The sequence below is a fragment of the Hyla sarda genome, unplaced genomic scaffold (genome assembly GCF_029499605.1).
Source record: "Hyla sarda isolate aHylSar1 unplaced genomic scaffold, aHylSar1.hap1 scaffold_2492, whole genome shotgun sequence".
Lineage (NCBI taxonomy): Eukaryota > Metazoa > Chordata > Amphibia > Anura > Hylidae > Hyla > Hyla sarda.
The window spans coordinates 20038-39002 of NW_026609179.1; the positions used below are offsets into that span (position 1 = coordinate 20038).

General features: G+C 46.3%; 9 non-coding genes across 9 annotated transcripts; all 9 read right to left on the minus strand.

Annotated features, from left to right (window-relative positions):
• Positions 1-263: 263 nt before the first annotated feature.
• On the minus strand, positions 264-454 carry LOC130323485 (U2 spliceosomal RNA). The gene has a single exon (XR_008868783.1). It is a non-coding gene; the product is annotated as a U2 spliceosomal RNA (small nuclear RNA).
• Positions 455-2549: 2095 nt separating this feature from the next.
• Positions 2550-2740, minus strand: LOC130323494 (U2 spliceosomal RNA). Its single transcript, XR_008868791.1, has one exon. It is a non-coding gene; the product is annotated as a U2 spliceosomal RNA (small nuclear RNA).
• A 2097-nt stretch (positions 2741-4837) lies between these two features.
• LOC130323486 (U2 spliceosomal RNA) lies at positions 4838-5028 on the minus strand. Its single transcript, XR_008868784.1, has one exon. It is a non-coding gene; the product is annotated as a U2 spliceosomal RNA (small nuclear RNA).
• A 2086-nt stretch (positions 5029-7114) lies between these two features.
• LOC130323487 (U2 spliceosomal RNA) lies at positions 7115-7305 on the minus strand. The gene has a single exon (XR_008868785.1). It is a non-coding gene; the product is annotated as a U2 spliceosomal RNA (small nuclear RNA).
• A 2089-nt stretch (positions 7306-9394) lies between these two features.
• Positions 9395-9585, minus strand: LOC130323489 (U2 spliceosomal RNA). Its single transcript, XR_008868786.1, has one exon. It is a non-coding gene; the product is annotated as a U2 spliceosomal RNA (small nuclear RNA).
• A 2074-nt stretch (positions 9586-11659) lies between these two features.
• LOC130323490 (U2 spliceosomal RNA) lies at positions 11660-11850 on the minus strand. Its single transcript, XR_008868787.1, has one exon. It is a non-coding gene; the product is annotated as a U2 spliceosomal RNA (small nuclear RNA).
• A 2088-nt stretch (positions 11851-13938) lies between these two features.
• Positions 13939-14129, minus strand: LOC130323491 (U2 spliceosomal RNA). Its single transcript, XR_008868788.1, has one exon. It is a non-coding gene; the product is annotated as a U2 spliceosomal RNA (small nuclear RNA).
• A 2096-nt stretch (positions 14130-16225) lies between these two features.
• On the minus strand, positions 16226-16416 carry LOC130323492 (U2 spliceosomal RNA). The gene has a single exon (XR_008868789.1). It is a non-coding gene; the product is annotated as a U2 spliceosomal RNA (small nuclear RNA).
• A 2083-nt stretch (positions 16417-18499) lies between these two features.
• Positions 18500-18690, minus strand: LOC130323493 (U2 spliceosomal RNA). The gene has a single exon (XR_008868790.1). It is a non-coding gene; the product is annotated as a U2 spliceosomal RNA (small nuclear RNA).
• Between the last annotated feature and the right edge of the window lie 275 nt (positions 18691-18965).

The following is an 18965-nucleotide window of genomic DNA, read 5'->3' on the forward strand; positions in this document are numbered from 1 at the left end:
TGTCATGCCCTACCTGCACAGGTGTGCTGGCTACTCAAATGATCCAATTAAGGAGGCCATTTAGTCAGCAGCAGCAGAAGTCCTGTGCCTGGACGCTCCAACAGCGGCCAGACACAAGCAGAAGCAGAAGCAGCAGAAGCAGCAGCAGCACCACCTTTTGTTTTTTGGCTGCAGCAGCAGCAAGGCCCACAGGGCTGGCTAGCTGGCTAGCCAGCAAGCAGGTAGCAATGAAAGTAGGAATCTTTCTTTTTAACCCTGTAAGGGGGTGGTGCACTGTACCCGAAGATACTGCCATATCGGGTCAATGCATAGGGCGACGGAAGCAAGCTTCGAAATCGGCCCCCGTTCTCAAAAATCCATTTAATATATGGTCCCCAGATAGGGGACGTATCAGATATTAAACTGATAAGAACAGATACTACACTTGATCTTAGCCAAAAGGCCGAGAAGCGATAACCGTGAAAGGGGCGGGCCCAACAAGGTGCCCTTCATGGGCACTATCACTGCTTGCTGTCAGGGAGGCTGCCAGACAATTTTCCATGCACACTCTGGGCTGGGGGGCAGTCAACCACCAGTACACACAGCAGAACCTAAACCCATACCATTATTGCTAAGCAGCAAGACAGGGGCCCATTGCACTCCCACGGGGCCTTTTTAAATGCAATCCATAACCCGGATTTGCCAGGAACCCTTCTTACTCCTCCTACTTGCATGTGACACTGGGCTTAGGATCTGCATAGGAAACACACACACAAGCACACACCTACCTTTGTTGCCTGCAGATGCCTCCTTGGCTGTCCCCAAACGGTATCAAACCAACACCCACGGGAAGCTGTAAGCATAGAGGACATGCCTGCACCCCATTGGACTTACCTGTGTGAGTTAAACCCGGGTTATTTGACAACCTATGGCGGTGATGGTTCTGCTCAGGCAGAGCAGTGCTGATGCTCCTCATAAAGCTGTCGCTGCTGTGAAGGTTCTAGGTGACATCACAAATCCCTATGGTTACATACACAACAAAGCTGGGTTGTTGTTGTTTACACTCTGCAAGGCCTGTGGAAGTGAGTGACATCATAGCACTGTAGTTCTGAGGGTTCTAGATGGATGCAACAATCTCCTGTTGCTTCTATGAAGGCCATAATAGACGACATCACCAAACAGCTCCATAGTCACATACACAGCAAAGGAGAGATGTTGTTTACACCTAGTGATGTCAGTGGTATTGAGTGACATCACAGCACAGTGCTAAGGCTCCTGGGCCTGGACACAGCAGCGGCTGCAATATCTCAACGGAGAATACGTTTATATATATGTGTGTGTGTGCGCGTATATATATATATATATATATATATATATATATATATATATATATATTTCTCCGCCGAAATCACTTTTAAACCCATTTCCACCTTTTTTTCCCTTCTCTTCCTCTTACTTTTTTTTCACGTTTTTTTACGTTTTTCTCCTTTTCGCCTCTTTTCTGGGCGTATTATTCTTCTTTTTCTTCTTTTTTTTCGTCTAATGCATACCCCATCAGTGCAGCAATGCTTATTCAATACCGCCAGCAGATGGAGACACTGGGGGATAATTTTCTAAGGATTTATACTGATTTTTCCTGTCTGAATTTGTCGCACAGAAAGTTGCAGGCCAAATATGTGTGACATTTCTGCGACTTTAGCTTCTAGAGCATTTTTACAACATTATACATAGGTGCTGAATACATAAAAAGCGACTGTTCAGCGACAGACAAGTCGCATCGGCTGAAAGTAGGCCAGAATGTCAGTCCATGTTGGAGCAGGTTTAGATACAGTCTAAAGTATAGATCTCAAAGTCTGTGCACAGAATTTAGCAAGGGCCTCGCACCTTCTGATGCATCAGGTAGGTGCACAATAGCATAGCCTAACCCTCTGTACTTTGGTCTATATTGATGCGGGACATAGACAGCCAGCTGATGACCAATCCATTAGTGCAATGGATGGCTGGAAGCATTTGTCTTTGCCTTTGCAATACCACAGAAGCAATGCATGGTCAATGTACAGCAATGACACACCTGTGTGAACAGCCAGGAGACCCCCCCCCCCCCCCCATGTTATGTTACATAGTTACATAGTTAGTACGGTCGAAAAAAGACATATGTCCATCAAGTTCAACCAGGGAATTAAGGGGTAGGGGTGTGGCGCGATATTGGGGAAGGGATGAGATTTTATATTTCTTCATAAGCATTAATCTTATTTTGTCAATTAGGAACATTCAGCACCCACCCGCTATCAAGGCAGCTGCCTATCATGTCATGCCCTACCTGCACAGGTGTGCTGGCTACTCAAATGATCCAATTAAGGAGGCCATTTAGTCAGCAGCAGCAGAAGTCCTGTGCCTGGACGCTCCAACAGCGGCCAGACACAAGCAGAAGCAGAAGCAGCAGAAGCAGCAGCAGCACCACCTTTTGTTTTTTGGCTGCAGCAGCAGCAAGGCCCACAGGGCTGGCTAGCTGGCTAGCCAGCAAGCAGGTAGCAATGAAAGTAGGAATCTTTCTTTTTAACCCTGTAAGGGGGTGGTGCACTGTACCCGAAGATACTGTCATATCGGGTCAATGCATAGGGCGACGGAAGCAAGCTTCGAAATCGGCCCCCGTTCTCAAAAATCCATTTAATATATGGTCCCCAGATAGGGGACGTATCAGATATTAAACTGATAAGAACAGATACTACACTTGATCTTAGCCAAAAGGCCGAGAAGCGATAACCGTGAAAGGGGCGGGCCCAACAAGGTGCCCTTCATGGGCACTATCACTGCTTGCTGTCAGGGAGGCTGCCAGACAATTTTCCATGCACACTCTGGGCTGGGGGGCAGTCAACCACCAGTACACACAGCAGAACCTAAACCCATACCATTATTGCTAAGCAGCAAGACAGGGGCCCATTGCACTCCCACGGGGCCTTTTTAAATGCAATCCATAACCCGGATTTGCCAGGAACCCTTCTTACTCCTCCTACTTGCATGTGACACTGGGCTTAGGATCTGCATAGGAAACACACACACAAGCACACACCTACCTTTGTTGCCTGCAGATGCCTCCTTGGCTGTCCCCAAACGGTATCAAACCAACACCCACGGGAAGCTGTAAGCATAGAGGACATGCCTGCACCCCATTGGACTTACCTGTGTGGGTTAAACCCGGGTTATTTGACAACCTATGGCGGTGATGGTTCTGCTCAGGCAGAGCAGTGCTGATGCTCCTCATAAAGCTGTCGCTGCTGTGAAGGTTCTAGGTGACATCACAAATCCCTATGGTTACATACACAACAAAGCTGGGTTGTTGTTGTTTACACTCTGCAAGGCCTGTGGAAGTGAGTGACATCATAGCACTGTAGTTCTGAGGGTTCTAGATGGATGCAACAATCTCCTGTTGCTTCTATGAAGGCCATAATAGACGACATCACCAAACAGCTCCATAGTCACATACACAGCAAAGGAGAGATGTTGTTTACACCTAGTGATGTCAGTGGTATTGAGTGACATCACAGCACAGTGCTAAGGCTCCTGGGCCTGGACACAGCAGCGGCTGCAATATCTCAACGGAGAATACGTTTATATATATGTGTGTGTGTGCGCGTATATATATATATATATATATATATATATATATATTTCTCCGCCGAAATCACTTTTAAACCCATTTCCACCTTTTTTTCCCTTCTCTTCCTCTTACTTTTTTTTCAAGTTTTTTTACGTTTTTCTCCTTTTCGCCTCTTTTCTGGGCGTATTATTCTTCTTTTTCTTCTTTTTTTTCGTCTAATGCATACCCCATCAGTGCAGCAATGCTTATTCAATACCGCCAGCAGATGGAGACACTGGGGGATAATTTTCTAAGGATTTATACTGATTTTTCCTGTCTGAATTTGTCGCACAGAAAGTTGCAGGCCAAATATGTGTGACATTTCTGCGACTTTAGCTTCTAGAGCATTTTTACAACATTATACATAGGTGCTGAATACATAAAAAGCGACTGTTCAGCGACAGACAAGTCGCATCGGCTGAAAGTAGGCCAGAATGTCAGTCCATGTTGGAGCAGGTTTAGATACAGTCTAAAGTATAGATCTCAAAGTCTGTGCACAGAATTTAGCAAGGGCCTCGCACCTTCTGATGCATCAGGTAGGTGCACAATAGCATAGCCTAACCCTCTGTACTTTGGTCTATATTGATGCGGGACATAGACAGCCAGCTGATGACCAATCCATTAGTGCAATGGATGGCTGGAAGCATTTGTCTTTGCCTTTGCAATACCACAGAAGCAATGCATGGTCAATGTACAGCAATGACACACCTGTGTGAACAGCCAGGAGACCCCCCCCCCCCCCATGTTATGTTACATAGTTACATAGTTAGTACGGTCGAAAAAAGACATATGTCCATCAAGTTCAACCAGGGAATTAAGGGGTAGGGGTGTGGCGCGATATTGGGGAAGGGATGAGATTTTATATTTCTTCATAAGCATTAATCTTATTTTGTCAATTAGGAACATTCAGCACCCACCCGCTATCAAGGCAGCTGCCTATCATGTCATGCCCTACCTGCACAGGTGTGCTGGCTACTCAAATGATCCAATTAAGGAGGCCATTTAGTCAGCAGCACCAGAAGTCCTGTGCCTGGACGCTCCAACAGCGGCCAGACACAAGCAGAAGCAGAAGCAGCAGAAGCAGCAGAAGCAGCAGCAGCACCACCTTTTGTTTTTTGGCTTTTGGCTGCAGCAGCAGCAAGGCCCACAGGGCTGGCTAGCTGGCTAGCCAGCAAGCAGGTAGCAATGAAAGTAGGAATCTTTCTTTTTAACCCTGTAAGGGGGTGGTGCACTGTACCCGAAGATACTGCCATATCGGGTCAATGCATAGGGCGACGGAAGCAAGCTTCGAAATCGGCCCCCGTTCTCAAAAATCCATTTAATATATGGTCCCCAGATAGGGGACGTATCAGATATTAAACTGATAAGAACAGATACTACACTTGATCTTAGCCAAAAGGCCGAGAAGCGATAACCGTGAAAGGGGCGGGCCCAACAAGGTGCCCTTCATGGGCACTATCACTGCTTGCTGTCAGGGAGGCTGCCAGACAATTTTCCATGCACACTCTGGGCTGGGGGGCAGTCAACCACCAGTACACACAGCAGAACCTAAACCCATACCATTATTGCTAAGCAGCAAGACAGGGGCCCATTGCACTCCCACGGGGCCTTTTTAAATGCAATCCATAACCCGGATTTGCCAGGAACCCTTCTTACTCCTCCTACTTGCATGTGACACTGGGCTTAGGATCTGCATAGGAAACACACACACAAGCACACACCTACCTTTGTTGCCTGCAGATGCCTCCTTGGCTGTCCCCAAACTGTATCAAACCAACACCCACGGGAAGCTGTAAGCATAGAGGACATGCTTGCACCCCATTGGACTTACCTGTGTGGGTTAAACCCGGGTTATTTGACAACCTATGGCGGTGATGGTTCTGCTCAGGCAGAGCAGTGCTGATGCTCCTCATAAAGCTGTCGCTGCTGTGAAGGTTCTAGGTGACATCACAAATCCCTATGGTTACATACACAACAAAGCTGGGTTGTTGTTGTTTACACTCTGCAAGGCCTGTGGAAGTGAGTGACATCATAGCACTGTAGTTCTGAGGGTTCTAGATGGATGCAACAATCTCCTGTTGCTTCTATGAAGGCCATAATAGACGACATCACCAAACAGCTCCATAGTCACATACACAGCAAAGGAGAGATGTTGTTTACACCTAGTGATGTCAGTGGTATTGAGTGACATCACAGCACAGTGCTAAGGCTCCTGGGCCTGGACACAGCAGCGGCTGCAATATCTCAACGGAGAATACGTTTATATATATGTGTGTGTGTGCGCGTATATATATATATATATATATATATATATATATATATATTTCTCCGCCGAAATCACTTTTAAACCCATTTCCACCTTTTTTTCCCTTCTCTTCCTCTTACTTTTTTTTCACGTTTTTTTACGTTTTTCTCCTTTTCGCCTCTTTTCTGGGCGTATTATTCTTCTTTTTCTTCTTTTTTTTCGTCTAATGCATACCCCATCAGTGCAGCAATGCTTATTCAATACCGCCAGCAGATGGAGACACTGGGGGATAATTTTCTAAGGATTTATACTGATTTTTCCTGTCTGAATTTGTCGCACAGAAAGTTGCAGGCCAAATATGTGTGACATTTCTGCGACTTTAGCTTCTAGAGCATTTTTACAACATTATACATAGGTGCTGAATACATAAAAAGCGACTGTTCAGCGACAGACAAGTCGCATCGGCTGAAAGTAGGCCAGAATGTCAGTCCATGTTGGAGCAGGTTTAGATACAGTCTAAAGTATAGATCTCAAAGTCTGTGCACAGAATTTAGCAAGGGCCTCGCACCTTCTGATGCATCAGGTAGGTGCACAATAGCATAGCCTAACCCTCTGTACTTTGGTCTATATTGATGCGGGACATAGACAGCCAGCTGATGACCAATCCATTAGTGCAATGGATGGCTGGAAGCATTTGTCTTTGCCTTTGCAATACCACAGAAGCAATGCATGGTCAATGTACAGCAATGACACACCTGTGTGAACAGCCAGGAGACCCCCCCCCCCCCCCATGTTATGTTACATAGTTACATAGTTAGTACGGTCGAAAAAAGATATATGTCCATCAAGTTCAACCAGGGAATTAAGGGGTAGGGGTGTGGCGCGATATTGGGGAAGGGATGAGATTTTATATTTCTTCATAAGCATTAATCTTATTTTGTCAATTAGGAACATTCAGCACCCACCCGCTATCAAGGCAGCTGCCTATCATGTCATGCCCTACCTGCACAGGTGTGCTGGCTACTCAAATGATCCAATTAAGGAGGCCATTTAGTCAGCAGCAGCAGAAGTCCTGTGCCTGGACGCTCCAACAGCGGCCAGACACAAGCAGAAGCAGAAGCAGCAGAAGCAGCAGCAGCACCACCTTTTGTTTTTTGGCTGCAGCAGCAGCAAGGCCCACAGGGCTGGCTAGCTGGCTAGCCAGCAAGCAGGTAGCAATGAAAGTAGGAATCTTTCTTTTTAACCCTGTAAGGGGGTGGTGCACTGTACCCGAAGATACTGCCATATCGGGTCAATGCATAGGGCGACGGAAGCAAGCTTCGAAATCGGCCCCCGTTCTCAAAAATCCATTTAATATATGGTCCCCAGATAGGGGACGTATCAGATATTAAACTGATAAGAACAGATACTACACTTGATCTTAGCCAAAAGGCCGAGAAGCGATAACCGTGAAAGGGGCGGGCCCAACAAGGTGCCCTTCATGGGCACTATCACTGCTTGCTGTCAGGGAGGCTGCCAGACAATTTTCCATGCACACTCTGGACTGGGGGGCAGTCAACCACCAGTACACACAGCAGAACCTAAACCCATACCATTATTGCTAAGCAGCAAGACAGGGGCCCATTGCACTCCCACGGGGCCTTTTTAAATGCAATCCATAACCCGGATTTGCCAGGAACCCTTCTTACTCCTCCTACTTGCATGTGACACTGGGCTTAGGATCTGCATAGGAAACACACACACAAGCACACACCTACCTTTGTTGCCTGCAGATGCCTCCTTGGCTGTCCCCAAACGGTATCAAACCAACACCCACGGGAAGCTGTAAGCATAGAGGACATGCCTGCACCCCATTGGACTTACCTGTGTGGGTTAAACCCGGGTTATTTGACAACCTATGGCGGTGATGGTTCTGCTCAGGCAGAGCAGTGCTGATGCTCCTCATAAAGCTGTCGCTGCTGTGAAGGTTCTAGGTGACATCACAAATCCCTATGGTTACATACACAACAAAGCTGGGTTGTTGTTGTTTACACTCTGCAAGGCCTGTGGAAGTGAGTGACATCATAGCACTGTAGTTCTGAGGGTTCTAGATGGATGCAACAATCTCCTGTTGCTTCTATGAAGGCCATAATAGACGACATCACCAAACAGCTCCATAGTCACATACACAGCAAAGGAGAGATGTTGTTTACACCTAGTGATGTCAGTGGTATTGAGTGACATCACAGCACAGTGCTAAGGCTCCTGGGCCTGGACACAGCAGCGGCTGCAATATCTCAACGGAGAATACGTTTATATATATGTGTGTGTGTGCGCGTATATATATATATATATATATATATATATATATATATATATTTCTCCGCCGAAATCACTTTTAAACCCATTTCCACCTTTTTTTCCCTTCTCTTCCTCTTACTTTTTTTTCACGTTTTTTTACGTTTTTCTCCTTTTCGCCTCTTTTCTGGGCGTATTATTCTTCTTTTTCTTCTTTTTTTTCGTCTAATGCATACCCCATCAGTGCAGCAATGCTTATTCAATACCGCCAGCAGATGGAGACACTGGGGGATAATTTTCTAAGGATTTATACTGATTTTTCCTGTCTGAATTTGTCGCACAGAAAGTTGCAGGCCAAATATGTGTGACATTTCTGCGACTTTAGCTTCTAGAGCATTTTTACAACATTATACATAGGTGCTGAATACATAAAAAGCGACTGTTCAGCGACAGACAAGTCGCATCGGCTGAAAGTAGGCCAGAATGTCAGTCCATGTTGGAGCAGGTTTAGATACAGTCTAAAGTATAGATCTCAAAGTCTGTGCACAGAATTTAGCAAGGGCCTCGCACCTTCTGATGCATCAGGTAGGTGCACAATAGCATAGCCTAACCCTCTGTACTTTGGTATATAGTGATGCGGGACATAGACAGCCAGCTGATGACCAATCCATTAGTGCAATGGATGGCTGGAAGCATTTGTCTTTGCCTTTGCAATACCACAGAAGCAATGCATGGTCAATGTACAGCAATGACACACCTGTGTGAACAGCCAGGAGACCCCCCCCCCCCCCCCATGTTATGTTACATAGTTACATAGTTAGTACGGTCGAAAAAAGACATATGTCCATCAAGTTCAACCAGGGAATTAAGGGGTAGGGGTGTGGCGCGATATTGGGGAAGGGATGAGATTTTATATTTCTTCATAAGCATTAATCTTATTTTGTCAATTAGGAACATTCAGCACCCACCCGCTATCAAGGCAGCTGCCTATCATGTCATGCCCTACCTGCACAGGTGTGCTGGCTACTCAAATGATCCAATTAAGGAGGCCATTTAGTCAGCAGCAGCAGAAGTCCTGTGCCTGGACGCTCCAACAGCGGCCAGACACAAGCAGAAGCAGAAGCAGCAGAAGCAGCAGAAGCACCACCTTTTGTTTTTTGGCTGCAGCAGCAGCAAGGCCCACAGGGCTGGCTAGCTGGCTAGCCAGCAAGCAGGTAGCAATGAAAGTAGGAATCTTTCTTTTTAACCCTGTAAGGGGGTGGTGCACTGTACCCGAAGATACTGCCATATCGGGTCAATGCATAGGGCGACGGAAGCAAGCTTCGAAATCGGCCCCCGTTCTCAAAAATCCATTTAATATATGGTCCCCAGATAGGGGACGTATCAGATATTAAACTGATAAGAACAGATACTACACTTGATCTTAGCCAAAAGGCCGAGAAGCGATAACCGTGAAAGGGGCGGGCCCAACAAGGTGCCCTTCATGGGCACTATCACTGCTTGCTGTCAGGGAGGCTGCCAGACAATTTTCCATGCACACTCTGGGCTGGGGGGCAGTCAACCACCAGTACACACAGCAGAACCTAAACCCATACCATTATTGCTAAGCAGCAAGACAGGGGCCCATTGCACTCCCACGGGGCCTTTTTAAATGCAATCCATAACCCGGATTTGCCAGGAACCCTTCTTACTCCTCCTACTTGCATGTGACACTGGGCTTAGGATCTGCATAGGAAACACACACACAAGCACACACCTACCTTTGTTGCCTGCAGATGCCTCCTTGGCTGTCCCCAAACGGTATCAAACCAACACCCACGGGAAGCTGTAAGCATAGAGGACATGCCTGCACCCCATTGGACTTACCTGTGTGGGTTAAACCCGGGTTATTTGACAACCTATGGCGGTGATGGTTCTGCTCAGGCAGAGCAGTGCTGATGCTCCTCATAAAGCTGTCGCTGCTGTGAAGGTTCTAGGTGACATCACAAATCCCTATGGTTACATACACAACAAAGCTGGGTTGTTGTTGTTTACACTCTGCAAGGCCTGTGGAAGTGAGTGACATCATAGCACTGTAGTTCTGAGGGTTCTAGATGGATGCAACAATCTCCTGTTGCTTCTATGAAGGCCATAATAGACGACATCACCAAACAGCTCCATAGTCACATACACAGCAAAGGAGAGATGTTGTTTACACCTAGTGATGTCAGTGGTATTGAGTGACATCACAGCACAGTGCTAAGGCTCCTGGGCCTGGACACAGCAGCGGCTGCAATATCTCAACGGAGAATACGTTTATATATATGTGTGTGTGTGCGCGTATATATATATATATATATATATATATATATATATATTTCTCCGCCGAAATCACTTTTAAACCCATTTCCACCTTTTTTTCCCTTCTCTTCCTCTTACTTTTTTTTCACGTTTTTTTACGTTTTTCTCCTTTTCGCCTCTTTTCTGGGCGTATTATTCTTCTTTTTCTTCTTTTTTTTCGTCTAATGCATACCCCATCAGTGCAGCAATGCTTATTCAATACCGCCAGCAGATGGAGACACTGGGGGATAATTTTCTAAGGATTTATACTGATTTTTCCTGTCTAAATTTGTCGCACAGAAAGTTGCAGGCCAAATATGTGTGACATTTCTGCGACTTTAGCTTCTAGAGCATTTTTACAACATTATACATAGGTGCTGAATACATAAAAAGCGACTGTTCAGCGACAGACAAGTCGCATCGGCTGAAAGTAGGCCAGAATGTCAGTCCATGTTGGAGCAGGTTTAGATACAGTCTAAAGTATAGATCTCAAAGTCTGTGCACAGAATTTAGCAAGGGCCTCGCACCTTCTGATGCATCAGGTAGGTGCACAATAGCATAGCCTAACCCTCTGTACTTTGGTCTATATTGATGCGGGACATAGACAGCCAGCTGATGACCAATCCATTAGTGCAATGGATGGCTGGAAGCATTTGTCTTTGCCTTTGCAATACCACAGAAGCAATGCATGGTCAATGTACAGCAATGACACACCTGTGTGAACAGCCAGGAGACCCCCCCCCCCCCCATGTTATGTTACATAGTTACATAGTTAGTACGGTCGAAAAAAGACATATGTCCATCAAGTTCAACCAGGGAATAAAGGGGTAGGGGTGTGGCGCGATATTGGGGAAGGGATGAGATTTTATATTTCTTCATAAGCATTAATCTTATTTTGTCAATTAGGAACATTCAGCACCCACCCGCTATCAAGGCAGCTGCCTATCATGTCATGCCCTACCTGCACAGGTGTGCTGGCTACTCAAATGATCCAATTAAGGAGGCCATTTAGTCAGCAGCAGCAGAAGTCCTGTGCCTGGACGCTCCAACAGCGGCCAGACACAAGCAGAAGCAGAAGCAGCAGAAGCACCACCTTTTGTTTTTTGGCTGCAGCAGCAGCAAGGCCCACAGGGCTGGCTAGCTGGCTAGCCAGCAAGCAGGTAGCAATGAAAGTAGGAATCTTTCTTTTTAACCCTGTAAGGGGGTGGTGCACTGTACCCGAAGATACTGCCATATCGGGTCAATGCATAGGGCGACGGAAGCAAGCTTCGAAATCGGCCCCCGTTCTCAAAAATCCATTTAATATATGGTCCCCAGATAGGGGACGTATCAGATATTAAACTGATAAGAACAGATACTACACTTGATCTTAGCCAAAAGGCCGAGAAGCGATAACCGTGAAAGGGGCGGGCCCAACAAGGTGCCCTTCATGGGCACTATCACTGCTTGCTGTCAGGGAGGCTGCCAGACAATTTTCCATGCACACTCTGGGCTGGGGGGCAGTCAACCACCAGTACACACAGCAGAACCTAAACCCATACCATTATTGCTAAGCAGCAAGACAGGGGCCCATTGCACTCCCACGGGGCCTTTTTAAATGCAATCCATAACCCGGATTTGCCAGGAACCCTTCTTACTCCTCCTACTTGCATGTGACACTGGGCTTAGGATCTGCATAGGAAACACACACACAAGCACACACCTACCTTTGTTGCCTGCAGATGCCTCCTTGGCTGTCCCCAAACGGTATCAAACCAACACCCACGGGAAGCTGTAAGCATAGAGGACATGCCTGCACCCCATTGGACTTACCTGTGTGGGTTAAACCCGGGTTATTTGACAACCTATGGCGGTGATGGTTCTGCTCAGGCAGAGCAGTGCTGATGCTCCTCATAAAGCTGTCGCTGCTGTGAAGGTTCTAGGTGACATCACAAATCCCTATGGTTACATACACAACAAAGCTGGGTTGTTGTTGTTTACACTCTGCAAGGCCTGTGGAAGTGAGTGACATCATAGCACTGTAGTTCTGAGGGTTCTAGATGGATGCAACAATCTCCTGTTGCTTCTATGAAGGCCATAATAGACGACATCACCAAACAGCTCCATAGTCACATACACAGCAAAGGAGAGATGTTGTTTACACCTAGTGATGTCAGTGGTATTGAGTGACATCACAGCACAGTGCTAAGGCTCCTGGGCCTGGACACAGCAGCGGCTGCAATATCTCAACGGAGAATACGTTTATATATATGTGTGTGTGTGCGCGTATATATATATATATATATATATATATATATATATATATATTTCTCCGCCGAAATCACTTTTAAACCCATTTCCACCTTTTTTTCCCTTCTCTTCCTCTTACTTTTTTTTCACGTTTTTTTACGTTTTTCTCCTTTTCGCCTCTTTTCTGGGCGTATTATTCTTCTTTTTCTTCTTTTTTTTCGTCTAATGCATACCCCATCAGTGCAGCAATGCTTATTCAATACCGCCAGCAGATGGAGACACTGGGGGATAATTTTCTAAGGATTTATACTGATTTTTCCTGTCTGAATTTGTCGCACAGAAAGTTGCAGGCCAAATATGTGTGACATTTCTGCGACTTTAGCTTCTAGAGCATTTTTACAATATTATACATAGGTGCTGAATACATAAAAAGCGACTGTTCAGCGACAGACAAGTCGCATCGGCTGAAAGTAGGCCAGAATGTCAGTCCATGTTGGAGCAGGTTTAGATACAGTCTAAAGTATAGATCTCAAAGTCTGTGCACAGAATTTAGCAAGGGCCTCGCACCTTCTGATGCATCAGGTAGGTGCACAATAGCATAGCCTAACCCTCTGTACTTTGGTCTATATTGATGCGGGACATAGACAGCCAGCTGATGACCAATCCATTAGTGCAATGGATGGCTGGAAGCATTTGTTTTTGCCTTTGCAATACCACAGAAGCAATGCATGGTCAATGTACAGCAATGACACACCTGTGTGAACAGCCAGGAGACCCCCCCCCCCCCCCATGTTATGTTACATAGTTACATAGTTAGTACGGTCGAAAAAAGACATATGTCCATCAAGTTCAACCAGGGAATTAAGGGGTAGGGGTGTGGCGCGATATTGGGGAAGGGATGAGATTTTATATTTCTTCATAAGCATTAATCTTATTTTGTCAATTAGGAACATTCAGCACCCACCCGCTATCAAGGCAGCTGCCTATCATGTCATGCCCTACCTGCACAGGTGTGCTGGCTACTCAAATGATCCAATTAAGGAGGCCATTTAGTCAGCAGCAGCAGAAGTCCTGTGCCTGGACGCTCCAACAGCGGCCAGACACAAGCAGAAGCAGAAGCAGCAGAAGCAGCAGCAGCACCACCTTTTGTTTTTTGGCTGCAGCAGCAGCAAGGCCCACAGGGCTGGCTAGCTGGCTAGCCAGCAAGCAGGTAGCAATGAAAGTAGGAATCTTTCTTTTTAACCCTGTAAGGGGGTGGTGCACTGTACCCGAAGATACTGCCATATCGGGTCAATGCATAGGGCGACGGAAGCAAGCTTCGAAATCGGCCCCCGTTCTCAAAAATCCATTTAATATATGGTCCCCAGATAGGGGACGTATCAGATATTAAACTGATAAGAACAGATACTACACTTGATCTTAGCCAAAAGGCCGAGAAGCGATAACCGTGAAAGCGGCGGGCCCAACAAGGTGCCCTTCATGGGCACTATCACTGCTTGCTGTCAGGGAGGCTGCCAGACAATTTTCCATGCACACTCTGGGCTGGGGGGCAGTCAACCACCAGTACACACAGCAGAACCTAAACCCATACCATTATTGCTAAGCAGCAAGACAGGGGCCCATTGCACTCCCACGGGGCCTTTTTAAATGCAATCCATAACCCGGATTTGCCAGGAACCCTTCTTACTCCTCCTACTTGCATGTGACACTGGGCTTAGGATCTGCATAGGAAACACACACACAAGCACACACCTACCTTTGTTGCCTGCAGATGCCTCCTTGGCTGTCCCCAAACGGTATCAAACCAACACCCACGGGAAGCTGTAAGCATAGAGGACATGCCTGCACCCCATTGGACTTACCTGTGTGGGTTAAACCCGGGTTATTTGACAACCTATGGCGGTGATGGTTCTGCTCAGGCAGAGCAGTGCTGATGCTCCTCATAAAGCTGTCGCTGCTGTGAAGGTTCTAGGTGACATCACAAATCCCTATGGTTACATACACAACAAAGCTGGGTTGTTGTTGTTTACACTCTGCAAGGCCTGTGGAAGTGAGTGACATCATAGCACTGTAGTTCTGAGGGTTCTAGATGGATGCAACAATCTCCTGTTGCTTCTATGAAGGCCATAATAGACGACATCACCAAACAGCTCCATAGTCACATACACAGCAAAGGAGAGATGTTGTTTACACCTAGTGATGTCAGTGGTATTGAGTGACATCACAGCACAGTGCTAAGGCTCCTGGGCCTGGACACAGCAGCGGCTGCAATATCTCAACGGAGAATACGTTTATATATATGTGTGTGTGTGCGCGTATATATATATATATATATATATATATATATATATATATATATATATATATTTCTCCGCCGAAATCACTTTTAAACCCATTTCCACCTTTTTTTCCCTTCTCTTCCTCTTACTTTTTTTTCACGTTTTTTTACGTTTTTCTCCTTTTCGCCTCTTTTCTGGGCGTATTATTCTTCTTTTTCTTCTTTTTTTTCGTCTAATGCATACCCCATCAGTGCAGCAATGCTTATTCAATACCGCCAGCAGATGGAGACACTGGGGGATAATTTTCTAAGGATTTATACTGATTTTTCCTGTCTGAATTTGTCGCACAGAAAGTTGCAGGCCAAATATGTGTGACATTTCTGCGACTTTAGCTTCTAGAGCATTTTTACAACATTATACATAGGTGCTGAATACATAAAAAGCGACTGTTCAGCGACAGACAAGTCGCATCGGCTGAAAGTAGGCCAGAATGTCAGTCCATGTTGGAGCAGGTTTAGATACAGTCTAAAGTATAGATCTCAAAGTCTGTGCACAGAATTTAGCAAGGGCCTCGCACCTTCTGATGCATCAGGTAGGTGCACAATAGCATAGCCTAACCCTCTGTACTTTGGTCTATATTGATGCGGGACATAGACAGCCAGCTGATGACCAATCCATTAGTGCAATGGATGGCTGGAAGCATTTGTCTTTGCCTTTGCAATACCACAGAAGCAATGCATGGTCAATGTACAGCAATGACACACCTGTGTGAACAGCCAGGAGACCCCCCCCCCCCCATGTTATGTTACATAGTTACATAGTTAGTACGGTCGAAAAAAGACATATGTCCATCAAGTTCAACCAGGGAATTAAGGGGTAGGGGTGTGGCGCGATATTGGGGAAGGGATGAGATTTTATATTTCTTCATAAGCATTAATCTTATTTTGTCAATTAGGAACATTCAGCACCCACCCGCTATCAAGGCAGCTGCCTATCATGTCATGCCCTACCTGCACAGGTGTGCTGGCTACTCAAATGATCCAATTAAGGAGGCCATTTAGTCAGCAGCAGCAGAAGTCCTGTGCCTGGACGCTCCAACAGCGGCCAGACACAAGCAGAAGCAGAAGCAGCAGAAGCAGCAGCAGCACCACCTTTTGTTTTTTGGCTGCAGCAGCAGCAAGGCCCACAGGGCTGGCTAGCTGGCTAGCCAGCAAGCAGGTAGCAATGAAAGTAGGAATCTTTCTTTTTAACCCTGTAAGGGGGTGGTGCACTGTACCCGAAGATACTGCCATATCGGGTCAATGCATAGGGCGACGGAAGCAAGCTTCGAAATCGGCCCCCGTTCTCAAAAATCCATTTAATATATGGTCCCCAGATAGGGGACGTATCAGATATTAAACTGATAAGAACAGATACTACACTTGATCTTAGCCAAAAGGCCGAGAAGCGATAACCGTGAAAGGGGCGGGCCCAACAAGGTGCCCTTCATGGGCACTATCACTGCTTGCTGTCAGGGAGGCTGCCAGACAATTTTCCATGCACACTCTGGGCTGGGGGGCAGTCAACCACCAGTACACACAGCAGAACCTAAACCCATACCATTATTGCTAAGCAGCAAGACAGGGGCCCATTGCACTCCCACGGGGCCTTTTTAAATGCAATCCATAACCCGGATTTGCCAGGAACCCTTCTTACTCCTCCTACTTGCATGTGACACTGGGCTTAGGATCTGCATAGGAAACACACACACAAGCACACACCTACCTTTGTTGCCTGCAGATGCCTCCTTGGCTGTCCCCAAACGGTATCAAACCAACACCCACGGGAAGCTGTAAGCATAGAGGACATGCCTGCACCCCATTGGACTTACCTGTGTGGGTTAAACCCGGGTTATTTGACAACCTATGGCGGTGATGGTTCTGCTCAGGCAGAGCAGTGCTGATGCTCCTCATAAAGCTGTCGCTGCTGTGAAGGTTCTAGGTGACATCACAAATCCCTATGGTTACATACACAACAAAGCTGGGTTGTTGTTGTTTACACTCTGCAAGGCCTGTGGAAGTGAGTGACATCATAGCACTGTAGTTCTGAGGGTTCTAGATGGATGCAACAATCTCCTGTTGCTTCTATGAAGGCCATAATAGACGACATCACCAAACAGCTCCATAGTCACATACACAGCAAAGGAGAGATGTTGTTTACACCTAGTGATGTCAGTGGTATTGAGTGACATCACAGCACAGTGCTAAGGCTCCTGGGCCTGGACACAGCAGCGGCTGCAATATCTCAACGGAGAATACGTTTATATATATGTGTGTGTGTGCGCGTATATATATATATATATATATATATATATATATATATTTCTCCGCCGAAATCACTTTTAAACCCATTTCCACCTTTTTTTCCCTTCTCTTCCTCTTACTTTTTTTCACGTTTTTTTACGTTTTTCTCCTTTTCGCCTCTTTTCTGGGCGTATTATTCTTCTTTTTCTTCTTTTTTTTCGTCTAATGCATACCCCATCAGTGCAGCAATGCTTATTCAATACCGCCAGCAGATGGAGACACTGGGGGATAATTTTCTAAGGATTTATACTGATTTTTCCTGTCTGAATTTGTCGCACAGAAAGTTGCAGGCCAAATATGTGTGACATTTCTGCGACTTTAGCTTCTAGAGCATTTTTACAACATTATACATAGGTGCTGAATACATAAAAAGCGACTGTTCAGCGACAGACAAGTCGCATCGGCTGAAAGTAGGCCAGAATGTCAGTCCATGTTGGAGCAGGTTTAGATACAGTCTAAAGTATAGATCTCAAAGTCTGTGCACAGAATTTAGCAAGGGCCTCGCACCTTCTGATGCATCAGGTAGGTGCACAATAGCATAGCCTAACCCTCTGTACTTTGGTCTATATTGATGCGGGACATAGACAGCCAGCTGATGACCAATCCATTAGTGCAATGGATGGCTGGAAGCATTTGTCTTTGCCTTTGCAATACCACAGAAGCAATGCATGGTCAATGTACAGCAATGACACACCTGTGTGAACAGCCAGGAGACCCCCCCCCCCCCCCATGTTATGTTACATAGTTACATAGTTAGTACGGTCGAAAAAAGACATATGTCCATCAAGTTCAACCAGGGAATTAAGGGGTAGGGGTGTGGCGCGATATTGGGGAAGGGATGAGATTTTATATTTCTTCATAAGCATTAATCTTATTTTGTCAATTAGGAACATTCAGCACCCACCCGCTATCAAGGCAGCTGCCTATCATGTCATGCCCTACCTGCACAGGTGTGCTGGCTACTCAAATGATCCAATTAAGGAGGCCATTTAGTCAGCAGCAGCAGAAGTCCTGTGCCTGGACGCTCCAACAGCGGCCAGACACAAGCAGAAGCAGAAGCAGCAGAAGCAGCAGCAGCACCACCTTTTGTTTTTTGGCTGCAGCAGCAGCAAGGCCCACAGGGCTGGCTAGCTGGCTAGCCAGCAAGCAGGTAGCAATGAAAGTAGGAATCTTTCTTTTTAACCCTGTAAGGGGGTGGTGCACTGTACCCGAAGATACTGCCATATCGGGTCAATGCATAGGGCGACGGAAGCAAGCTTCGAAATCGGCCCCCGTTCTCAAAAATCCATTTAATATATGGTCCCCAGATAGGGGACGTATCAGATATTAAACTGATAAGAACAGATACTACACTTGATCTTAGCCAAAAGGCCGAGAAGCGATAACCGTGAAAGGGGCGGGCCCAACAAGGTGCCCTTCATGGGCACTATCACTGCTTGCTGTCAGGGAGGCTGCCAGACAATTTTCCATGCACACTCTGGGCTGGGGGGCAGTCAACCACCAGTACACACAGCAGAACCTAAACCCATACCATTATTGCTAAGCAGCAAGACAGGGGCCCATTGCACTCCCACGGGGCCTTTTTAAATGCAATCCATAACCCGGATTTGCCAGGAACCCTTCTTACTCCTCCTACTTGCATGTGACACTGGGCTTAG